The sequence below is a fragment of the Eretmochelys imbricata genome, chromosome 6 (assembly GCF_965152235.1).
Source record: "Eretmochelys imbricata isolate rEreImb1 chromosome 6, rEreImb1.hap1, whole genome shotgun sequence".
NCBI lineage: Eukaryota > Metazoa > Chordata > Testudines > Cheloniidae > Eretmochelys > Eretmochelys imbricata.
In genome coordinates, this window is record NC_135577.1 from 10,559,931 (window position 1) to 10,570,040 (window position 10,110).

Below are 10,110 nucleotides of genomic sequence, written 5' to 3' on the forward strand. Positions count from 1 at the left end.
TAGTAGTAGCAGCAGCAGCTAGGCCAGCATGTTGGCATTAAGCAGGCACCAATTTGGTGCTTGTTACCTCAGGAGTAAGACTTTTGCCCCTCCTTTTCCTTTTTCTCTTCTTTAAAAAAATATAGAAAATGAAATGCATAACACTACCTCCCGTGCAAAGTTTAGGTCTTATAGTAGGCACTGCACATAAAGAAATGCAAAAATAAAAGTTGTTCCTCCCAACCCAAAGCAACATTAACAGCTTGTGTGTAATATTTTCTATTCAGTGTTTTTTTAACATATTCTCTTTAAGAAGAAAAACAGGAGAAGAGAACTGATTAAATGATAAGCTCTTTGATACAGGGACTTTTTTTTGGTTTGTTATTTAATTACAGTGACTAGCCCAACAGGGCGCTGAGTCTTCATTGGGCTAACTGGAGGCTAACTCAGTACAAACAAGATATTTCATATGAACAGTGTGCCCAAGTTAATGTTGCTACAGGAATCTTAATCTATTTCCTGACTGATTTTGAGCTGTATGGCCCTACAGTTGCATTAATACAGGATTAATTTTGCATTTAACTTTGTTCATTTTAATCTGTAGGTTACATCTGAATCTATCTATATATTTGTCATTAATGAAAAGATGCTTTTCACTTACCCAGGTACTGTAATGTCAAGGCCCTTCACTTTCAGTTTTTATTTTGTTCAGGATTTCTCAGGAATTTCTCAATGTTTATTATAAAAATTTTAAAGTGTCTGAAAATCAGTGCAAAGAAATTAACTTCACTTTTTGGGGTAATACTGAGATGAATATTACGGAATGGGAGGACAGAAAAAGCAACAAATAGAGAAAAGTAAAGGTATTGAAAGTAAAAGCAGTTTAATGCTGTGGTGTATTTTAGGAACTGCCCATTAACAGTAAGTACACATATGCACACATGCGGGTTTTTGTGGCTCTTCCACTACTTTGCTTTACATTTATACTTAGACTAATTTATTATTAACATAAATACACCTACATCTAATGCACTGGATTTCCTTAAAATAATCAGGAATTTCATGTGCTTAAGTGGTCCAAATTTCAGGTGAACATTGGTAAAAAAACAACAAATAGCTTTTGTAAAATCTGGGAATTTTTGGTAAAAACTGAAAACAAAGGGCCTTATGTTTCATGGATGACCTTCCCTGCAGAGGTGCTGTCTGGAACTCCTTTCAGATCCATTAGCATATCTCCCAGCTGGAAACCAAAGGTTTTTGTAGACAGAAGTGATGTACTTCTTTTGGCGAAGTGAGAGAGCCCTGGTCTGGACTGGCTGTCTCTTACTGGCCACTGGATTGGCCTATTTAAAAACCACCATGTAAATCTCCCATTCCAGCATAAGAACAGCCATACTAGGTCAGGCCAAAGATCCAACTAGCCCAGTATCCTGTCTTCTGACAGTGGCCAATGCTAGGTGCCCCAGAGGGAATGAACAGAACAGGTAACCATCAAGTGATCCATCCCATCACCCATTCCCAGCTTCTGGCAAACAGAGCCTAGGGACTCCATCCCGGCTAATAGCCATTGATGGAACTACCCTCCATGAACTTATCTAGTTCTTTTTTGAACCCTGTAATAGTTTTGGCCTTCACAACATCCTCTGCCAAAGAGTTCCACAGGTTGACTGTGCGTTGTGTGAAGAAATACTTCCTTTTGTTTTAAACTTGCTGCCTATTAATTTCATTTGGTGACTCCTAGTTCTTGTGTTATGAGGAGTAAATAACCCTTCCTTATTTACTTTCTCCACACCAGTCATAATTTTATAGACCTCTATCATATCCCCCCTTAGTCGTCTCTTTTCCAAGCTGAAAAGTCCCAGTCTTATTAATTTCTCCTCATATGGCAGCCGTTCAATACCCCTAATAATTTTTGTTGCCCTTTTCTGAACCTTTTCCAATTCTAAGGTATCTTTTTTGAGATGGAGCAACCACATCTGCATGCAGTATTCAAGATATGGGCACACCATGGATTTATATAGAGGCAATATGATATTTTCTGTCTTATTCTCTATCCCTTTCTTAATGATTCCCAACATTCTGTTCACTTTTTTGACTGCCGCTGCACATTGAGTGGATGTTTTCAGAGAACTATCCACAATGACTTCCAAGATCTCATAAGGGAAGGCAATTTGGATTTAGACAGGGCAGTAATATACAGCGCAGGGTGTAATTTGGATTTACATAGGGAAGTGGTGACACAGAGCAGGGCATTTATATTTACAGAGATGGGGGCAATATTCAGAGCGAGGAATAATTTGGATTTTACACATAGTTCCCTTGGGGGGTAATTTTTCAGTTATTTTGTAAATGCCACCAAACAGCAACACAAAACTAACCTGCCTGCCAGTTAGTTCATGGCCCCATTTGATGGCATCCATAGTGCTTGCTGGAAAATGCTTGTGTGTGTGATTGATCCATGCTGCACTCTCCCCAAAGTGCAGCGTAAGACAGAGGTGGCCGGGAAACAAAGTTGGGATACTAGATTTTCAGTCACAGTGGAACATAACAGTCACTACATCTCAGCTCAGATATTAATCTGTGACAAAATATACACTTTATTATACAAAAATATCCCACAGGCAATAGCAAAAACTCCCTCTGTCATCTGAGACACAAGCTGTCCTTGGACAAGTAACACTAAAAAAATCCCCCCCTCCCACTAGCCCAGGTTTACACAGGAAGGGGTCATTAGCCTGAGTTTATTAGAATGCGGTGAATTGTAGGCTCCTCTTGGGGCTGTAATTGTAATCTATATTGGGGTAAAGAAATTTGAAATTGGATGCAACTGACATTTATTCAGGTGGATGAATGGTAACTTTTCTGATCTAGGGGCATATAATACAGGGCAACTATCTGAGAAGTCTATTTTAGGTACTTATCTGGCCCCCATCACCATAGTATCTGAACACCTCACAATACCGGGAGCTAGGGAAGTGCTATTACCCCCATTTTACAGATGAGAATTGAAGCACAGAGAGGCTAAGTGACTCACCCATGGTCACCCAGGGAGTCTGTGATGGAGCTGGGAACTGAACTTGGGTCTCCAAATCCTAAAATAACACCCTTTCTTTTCATGCAAAGGGTAGGGGGACTCCAAGAGGGAGAAAACAGGGTTCATGCAGGGGAGCTATTGTAATCCAGTGGAGGGAAGAATTTATTTCAGGGAAATGGGGATTCCAAGACCAGAAAACAGGACTTGCACAAGTGAACATGTAAACAAAGAGGGGAGAAGGGGTGGTGAAGAGGGGTCGTACACCAAGGGAACATGGCATACAATCCAGGGATGGAGGCAACAGGAGTGGAAATATAGATAGGGTGGGAACATAACTTGGTGCGCTGGCTAGAGAATAGGGATGTAAAGCCAGTTAAATTAATAAGGGATCACAAGTGGGGTTATAGTGGCAAAAGCAGACTTAAAAGATTGTAAGGGTCCACACCAGAATTAAGGGGGAAAGGGAGGGTTGCACATGGGTGATGGAATTAACTACAAGGGAGGAGGGCTGCGGGATGAAGAGAAAGGTGGCCGCTATATGAGTACATGGAGGTGTCTGGGTGTCGCAGCAGAGGAAGAGATCAAACAGGGAATCAGCAGGAGAGTCATACTGAATAGGGGGTCATGCTAGGGGACAGTCACATACAAGATGTGATAAGTGGGGAGCGGTCACATATGGGGAAAAGTGTCTCTGTGGAGGAAGGGAGTCATGCATAAGGGGAGGGAACCAGGGGTCACTAGATCACACACAAAGAAAAGAGTTATGCGGGAGACCAGATTTCAGGGTGGTGGTGGTGGGGGGCAGGGTTACGGGGTGCTGAGAGGAGTCTCTGTGGTGGAGGAATCTATGGAGGCAGCGATGCTGAAAGGGGAGGGGTCGTAGAAGCAAGGTGCTGTGGGGGTCTCTTTCGGGGTCTGTGGGTGCTGAAGAGGTCTCTCTCTGTGTGGGGAGGGCAGGGTGGGGGTGCTAGGGAAGAGGCATCTGTGGATACTGGGGTTGTCTGTAGGGGGAGGAGCACTGTGGGGGATGGGGTGCTGAAAGGAGAGTGGTCTGTGGGTGCTGTGGAGTGTCTCTGCAGGGGGAGGGTCAGTATGCAGGAAGGGACTGTGGGTGCTGAGGGAGGTCTCTCTGGAGGGGCAGTGTGGGGCCAGGTTGGTGGGGGAAGGGGTCTCTGTGTTGGGGAGGTCTATGGGGGAGAAGCAGTGTGAAGATAGGGGTCCCTGGGGAAGGAGAAACGGTGAGGTGGGGTGAGGAACAGGCTGGGCGCAGGGGTGCTGGGCGCAGGGGTGCTGGGCAGTGCCGAGAAGGTGGCTGTATTGGGAGGGGCGGGGGGGGGTTGAGGGATCGGAGGGGGGCGGGAGAGAAGCAGCGTGGGGGAGGGGTAGCGTGGGGACACGGGCACTGAAGGAGGAAGGGGTCTGGGGGTGGGGGCGCTGACGGAGGAGGAGGGGCGGCGGTCTGGGGGTACTGAAGAAGGAAGGGGTCGGGGGTTGTGTGTGGCGGATACGGGGGAGGGCCGGTGACGGGGCAGTGGGGGGCGCTGAGGGGGGGAGAGCTGTGTGTGGGGGGGGTCCTCTCTCTCTCTCTCTCTCTGGGCCAGAGTGTCCGATGCCGGGGGGCGGCTAGGCCCGGAGCGAGGCCCGGCCTCCCTCAGGCGCTTTTCCCCAGCTCCCCGCCGTGGGTGAGGGCCCCGGCTCCCCGCCCTACCCATAGAGAGGGCCCCGGCCCGGCCTACACTCACCCGCACCGCACAGTCGCTCCCTCCGCCTGCGCCCGGCCCGGCTCCCCGTGTGAGAGGCGCGTCCAGGCAGCAGGGAGGAAGCGCGCGCTCCCGAGCCCATTCGGGCGCGCGCTCCGCTCGCCGGTTGGTCCCAATGCGCGCGCTCCGCCCTCTCCCCCCAGAGCTGCCGTCGCTGGGTCGCGCGCCCGTCCGAATACTGCCAGTAGCTGATTGGCGGAAGCGTGAGCGAGGGCGGGAGCGAGAGAAAGAAGAGCCGTTGCACATGCCCAGGAGGTGGACACCCACGTCATCGCTCTGCGCGTGCGCCACAGCATCGCGCAATCAGGGAGGAAGGGTAGAGGGCCGAGGACTAGACCATTGAGCGATGGGATGTTCGGCGCGTGCTCAGGACTCGCTCGGTTGCAGAGGCCACATTCGTACCCGGCCATGCTGATTGACAAACTCCCTGTTTCAGAGTAACAGCCGTGTTAGTCTGTATTCGCAAAAAGAAAAGGAGGACTTGTGGCACCTTAGAGACTAACCAATTTATTTGAGCATGAGCTTTCGTGAGCTACATGCATCCGATGAAGTGAGCTGTAGCTCACGAAAGCTTATGCTCAAATAAATTGGTTAGTCTCTAAGGTGCCACAAGTACTCCTTTTCTTTTTGCAAACTCCCTGTTCAATCAGTGCTTATCCCCGCCTAGTATGATAAAATGCGTACTGCCAGTGGCTGAGCCGGAAGATCGCCTTAAAGAACTCACCCCTCTGGTTAAATTGATTATTGGGGTGGGGCTTTATTTAAAGCAATTAAAAAAAACAGCAGAGGGGATTAATCCCCCCATCCCAGTGAAACCATGGGATAGCCCATCCCAGTGACTCCATGGTACAGTTCACCCCCAGCCTGTGAGACCTGTCCTTTCTGTGACCCCATAGTATAAGCCACCCCAGCCTGTGTAACACCTCCCATCCCAATGATTCCATGGTACAGCCCCACCCCCATCCCACTGTCAGTGAGTGTGAACCCCCATCCCAGTGACACCATGATAAGAGCCCACCACCAGCCCAGTCTCTAGTGGATGTGAACCCCCATAACCTAGATGCTGGGCTGGGCTGGGCTATCACCTTGCTCCCACCTTATACTCCCAGCAGGATGCCAAACAGCTTGGCTGGGCTGTAAAGAAAAACGAGGAGGAAGGAATAGTTCACTATTCTCTGCAAACACCTGAGTGTTGTTAAGAGACAATGGCATGACAAGACAAGACCAGCATACCCCAGAGATCAAAAGGACTACAGCAGTTTAAAAAGGAACTCTCTCTCAAGAGGGGAAGTTGTTCCAGGCAATCAGACTCTGTTTGCCAGAAGCTGGGAATGGGTGACAGGGGATGGATCATTGGTGCTTACCTGTTCTGTTCATTCCCCCTGGGGCATCTGGCACTCGCCTCTGTCGGAAGACAGGATATTGGGCTAGATGTACCTTTGGTGTGCTCCAGCATAGCCGTTCTTATGTAGACTAATCTGCAGGGCCCCTGTTGGGGCATTTGAAGTTAGATGAGGTAATGATCAGGGGATGGGAAACTGTTAGGTAAGACAGCCATGCATATAGCAGAGACAGTCCCTGCACTAAAGCAGTCACAATTTAAATGGACAGGAGACAAAGGGAGGATCATTATCCCCTTTTTTACAGAGGGTAACTGAGGCCCAGAGATGATAAGTGATTTGTCTGAGGTCACAAAGGTAGTCTGCAGGAGAGCCAGGAATTGAACATGTCCTGAGTCATAGCACAGGTAAGGCCAGCCTCCCTTTCTAATGCTGGTGTTCTACCACCTGAGCTGGGTGAGCTCCAATCATCATGCAAGGGGCAGGAACAACGAAAACATCTGATTGACTGACGTTCCACCCCACAGGCTTATGGGACACAAAATGCACTTCTTAGCTTTGGTTTGTCTTCACAGCATCATGCATATCCCAGCCATGAGGTCCTCTTGTAACACTTGCATAGCATGTCCTGTTTTATTTCTCCCCCTGCTGACCCCCAGGCCCAAAGCACTTTCAGAAAGTTAAAGAGGCTGGTGATCAGGGGAGGGGAGATGCAGAATTTGAACCTCTGAGGCAGTAGTTCTGATGCAATCCCAGGACATAGGAGGTTTTCATATCTCTGGCAGCTGGGATGTGCATCTGTCTAAGCAACTGGTCCTGACCTGTGACTTGTGAAGAAATTTTTGATCCATAGAACAAGTGAAAGCTTGAGTGTGTGTGTGCCATTAACTCAGACCACAGCGTGCTAATTAAACTGGGAAATTTAGGTCTGTCCCTTCCCCACTAATTCACCCTCTTTGATAACTGAATCATATAATCAGTGGAGCATTATTGCTTTGACAGGAAGTCACTATATGGGTTTAATCAACAATGCCACCTCCTGGCTAGAGATGTCAGGACAACCCAAATTCCTCAACCCAAAATTCACAATCTTTTCTTCCCACAATCCTTTCCAGTAGGACCCCTCTCTCCTGCTATGCAGCCTCCAGCATTACATAGAATATCAGGGTTGGAAGGGACCCCAGAAGGTCATCTAGTCCAACCCCATGCTCGAAGCAGGACCAATTCCCAGTTAAATCATCCCAGCCAGGGCTTTGTCAAGCCTGACCTTAAAAACCTCTAAGGAAGGAGATTCTACCACCACCCTAGGTAACGCATTCCAGTGTTTCACCACCCTCATAGTGAAAAAGTTTTTCCTAATATCCAATCTAAACCTCCCCCACTGCAACTTGAGACCATTACTCCTCGTTCTGTCATCTGCTACCATTGAGAACAGTCTAGAGCCATCCTCTTTGGAACCCCCTTTCAGGTAGTTGAAAGCAGCTATCAAATCCCCCCTCATTCTTCTCTTCTGCAGACTAAACAATCCCAGCTCCCTCAGCCTCTCCTCATAAGTCATGTGTTCTAGACCCCTAATCATTTTTGTTGCCCTTCGCTGGACTCTCTCCAATTTATCCACATCCTTCTTGTAGTGTGGGGCCCAAAACTGGAAACAATACTCCAGATGAGGCCTCACCAATGTCGAATAGAGGGGAACGATCACGTCCCTCGATCTGCTCGCTATGCCCCTACTTATACATCCCAAAATGCCATTGGCCTTCTTGGCAACAAGGGCACACTGCTGACTCATATCCAGCTTCTCGTCCACTGTCACCCCAGGTCCTTTTCCGCAGAACTGCTGCCTAGCCATTCGGCCCCTAGTCTGTAGCGGTGCATTGGATTCTTCCGTCCTAAGTGCAGGACCCTGCACTTATCCTTATTGAACCTCATAAGATTTCTTTTGGCCCAATCCTCCAATTTGTCTAGGTCCTTCTGTATCCTATCCCTCCCCTCCAGCGTATCTACCACTCCTCCCAGTTTAGTATCATCCGCAAATTTGCTGAGAGTGCAATCTACACCATCCTCCAGATCATTTATGAAGATATTGAACAAAACCGGCCCCAGGACCGACCCCTGGGGCACTCCACTTGACACCGGCTGCCAACTAGGCATGGAGCCATTGATCACTACCCGTTGAGCCCGACAATCTAGCCAGCTTTCTACCCACCTTATAGTGCATTCATCCAGCCCATACTTCCTTAACTTGCTGACAAGAATACTGTGGGAGACCGTGTCAAAAGCTTTGCTAAAGTCAAGAAACAATACATCCACTGCTTTCCCTTCATCCACAGAACCAGTAATATCATCATAAAAGGCGATTAGATTAGTCAGGCATGACCTTCCCTTGGTGAATCCATGCTGGCTGTTCCTGATCACTTTCCTCTCATGTAAGTGCTTCAGGATTGATTCTTTGAGGACCTGCTCCATGATTTTTCCAGGGACTGAGGTGAGGCTGACTGGCCTGTAGTTCCCAGGATCCTCCTTCTTCCCTTTTTTAAAGATTGGCACTACATTAGCCTTTTTCCAGTCATCCGGGACTTCCCCCGTTCGCCACGAGTTTTCAAAGATAAAGGCCAATGGCTCTGCAATCACAGCCGCCAATTCCTTCAGCACTCTCGGATGCAACTCATCCGGCCCCATGGACTTGTGCACGTCCAGCTTTTCTAAATAGTCCCTAATCACCTCTTTCTCCACAGAGGGCTGGCCATCTCGTCCCCATTTTGTGATGCCCAGCGCAGCAGTCTGGGAGCTGACCTTGTTAGTGAAGACAGAGGCAAAAAAAGCATTGAGTACATTAGCTTTTTCCATATCCTCTGTCACTAGGTTGCCTCCCTCATTCAGTAAGGGGCCCACACTTTCCTTGGCTTTCTTCTTGTTGCCAACATACCTGAAGAAACCCTTCTTGTTACTCTTGACATCTCTTGGTAGCTGCAGCTCCAGGTGCGATTTGGCCCTCCTGATATCATTCCTACATGCCCGAGCAATATTTTTATACTCTTCCCTGGTCATATGTCCAACCTTCCACTTCTTGTAAGCTTCTTTTTTATGTTTAAGATCCGCTAGGATTTCACCATTAAGCCAAGCTGGTCGCCTGCCATATTTACTATTCTTTTGACTCATTGGGATGGTTTGTCCCTGTAACCTCAACAGGGATTCCTTGAAATACAGCCAGCTCTCCTGGACTCCTTTCCCCTTCATGTTAGTCCCCCAGGGGATCCTGGCCATCTGTTCCCTGAGGGAGTCGAAGTCTGCTTTCCTGAAGTCCAGGGTCTGTATCCTGCTGCTTACCTTTCTTCCCTGCATCAGGATCCTGAACTCAACCAACTCATGGTCACTGCCTCCCAGATTCCCATCCACTTTTGCTTCCCCTACTAATTCTACCCGGTTTGTGAGCAGCAGGTCAAGAAAAGCGCCCCCCCTAGTTGGCTCCTCTAGCACTTGCGCCAGGAAATTGTCCCCTACGCTTTCCAAAAACTTCCTGGATTGTCTATGCACTGCTGTATTGCTCTCCCAGCAGATATCAGGAAAATTAAAGTCACCCATGAGAATCAGGGCATGCGATCTAGTAGCTTCCGTGAGCTGCCGGAAGAAAGCCTCATCTACCTCATCCCCCTGGTCTGGTGGTCTATAGCAGACTCCCACCACTACATCACTCTTGTTGCACACACTTCTAAACTTAATCCAGAGACACTCAGGTTTTTCTACAGTTTCGTACCGGAGCTCTGAGCAGTCATACTGCTCCCTTACATACAGTGCTACTCCCCCACCTTTTCTGCCCTGCCTGTCCTTCCTGAACAGTTTATATCCACCCACGACAGTACTCCAGTCATGTGAGTTATCCCACCAAGTCTCTGTTATTCCAATCACGTCATAGTTCCTTGACATCACCAGGACCTCCAGTTCTCCCTGCTTGTTTCCAAGGCTTTGTGCATTCGTATATAAGCACTTGAGATAACCT

The 10,110-nt window shown here is 48.2% G+C and overlaps 1 protein-coding gene across 4 annotated transcripts in view; it reads right to left on the reverse strand.

The window, feature by feature from the left end:
* ZDHHC5 (zDHHC palmitoyltransferase 5) overlaps positions 1–5,005 on the reverse strand; it is a 43,240-nt gene extending 38,235 nt beyond the window's left edge. For 2 of the 4 annotated variants that reach the window (XM_077820789.1, XM_077820785.1), the window contains exon 1: positions 4,756–5,005. The gene's annotated coding sequence lies outside the window, so the exon portion shown is untranslated. Of the gene's footprint in view, positions 1–640; positions 688–2,357; positions 2,435–4,755 lie in introns of those variants that run through there. The other 2 variants (XM_077820786.1, XM_077820788.1) reach the window with 2 other exon arrangements.
* Between the last annotated feature and the right edge of the window lie 5,105 nt (positions 5,006–10,110).